A 1,919-nucleotide genomic window follows, 5' to 3' on the forward strand; every position below is an offset into this window, starting at 1 on the left:
ATGATACAGAGAAATTGTCATTCAGTAAGTCAAAGGAAGCTGAGAGGAACATGTCTCAGAATCTACTTTGTAAGTAAATGAACATCTTCCAGGACAAGTAATAGAAAATCCAGAATGTTTAGTAGTATCTGTGTGGCATGGACTATGTAATTTTATATTTTTATAGAAGAATTACATCTATTTGTATTTAATTTTGTTATTTACGTTTAACAATAAAATAAATGCCCTTATAGAAGCTTCTAATGCCTTAACTATAATTGGACTTGCCCTTAAATCTACCCACTGGGTTTATATGTTTATATTTGTTATGTTTGCATATATACGTGTGTGTATTAAGACTGTCTGATAGTGTTTTATGGCAATGCATAATTGTTAAGTTATCAGTGTGGGGAAGTGAGGCAAAGGTTTCAAACTCATGGATCAAGATAACATTATTGTGACAATCTTCTCAAAGGGGGTTGTGAGAGGATATACAGAAATGTCCTGAAGCTGTGGATTGAGGTAGTCTCTTCTCAAAGAAGAGAAGTGTATGTTTTGTTTGATGGTACAGATAGAGATAAAGGAATTCATTCGGACACTGAAATTTATTCTCACCCCAGCACATACCTGCAGCCATGTAGGTCTCACCTCAGCAGGTGTCAGGAAGTGGCCAGGATGTTTCTGTGCCTTGGCTACTAAATGACCCACAGTTAGACAAATATCTGCAGTGGGTGAAGAATTTAGGTACAAGCTGGGTTTTGGTGTTTTTTTTGGTTGGTTGTTTATTTTTAGCCAGTACTAGAAGAGTGGCACAGCATCCCTAAGTAGATTAGGTATATGGGTTGTTCCTATATTTGGTCTGTGAGCTACCTCAGCACAGGCTAGGGGGTGATTTGAGTCCATGATGTTCAGGCACCTTCATTTCCTCATGAATGTGGGGATCACCTTAATGTTGGAGGTACTGAAATGTTTGTGGGAAAAGACCATACAACATCTTATAGGCAGGAGGAGTACTTTAATTTTGTTGACTACATTTGAAGGAATGAGTAGACTAAAAACACAAGAAAAATGCAAGGCAAATTTTATTTTAAGAGATCATGACTTTGATTCATTCAGTATTTATAGCATAACATTTGTATAATGAATTACAGTCTATCTTCTGGAATACAGAAAAAAGCAATGACCACAGTGTCTTGCTTTGGATGCAAACGGTCACCAAACAGTGGGCACAATGCACTTCAGATAAACCAAGGGTCAAGCAGCCATTTGCTGCAGTGGATATTACTAGAAATGTAAAGGTGAAGAGCTGAAAACGTTCAATAGCGTATTTATTATTAGCACCATACAGCTTTGCAGGTATTCCTAAGCTTAAGAAAATGGTATTGCCCTTTCACGGCTGGGCGTTTGGGAGCGGTGCGTTGGGGGTGACTGGGATTGTGCTAAACGAGCAGTCGCGTTCAGGTTCAGCGAGTCTGGCGTTATGCTGGGCGGGCACCCTGGGCAGTGCAAGAAATAGCTATTTCAGGTAAGGGGAATTAGCTTATAGCAGGTGACGCTGGTAGTTTAGAGAGACGCCCTCGATGGGGTGAGAATTCCTAGCACGAGGAGGAGCTGCTCGGGGGCAGCGGCCGTTGGGCGAGGGCTGCGGGCGGGCGGGCCGCGGCCCTTGCTGCCTTACAGGCACCGCAGCGGCGGCCGGCGACCCCGCGGGAGGCGGCCGCTCCGAGCCGTTCCTGCGGGGGCAGATAACCGCCGGGCTCCCGGCGGCTCCGGGCGGCGGGAAGAGGCTCCGCGGCCCCCGGGGAGGCGGGACACGGTAGCGGCGGCGGCCATGGGCGCCGCAGCCCACCGGCGTCGCCATGGCAACCCGCGCGGCGCGGCCCCTCCCCCCGCCGCCGCCGCCGCCGCCGCGCAGCCCGTTCTCGCGAGAGTTGGCCGGG

The sequence above is a fragment of the Apteryx mantelli genome, chromosome 15, assembly GCF_036417845.1.
Source record: "Apteryx mantelli isolate bAptMan1 chromosome 15, bAptMan1.hap1, whole genome shotgun sequence".
In the NCBI taxonomy this organism is placed as follows: domain Eukaryota; kingdom Metazoa; phylum Chordata; class Aves; order Apterygiformes; family Apterygidae; genus Apteryx; species Apteryx mantelli.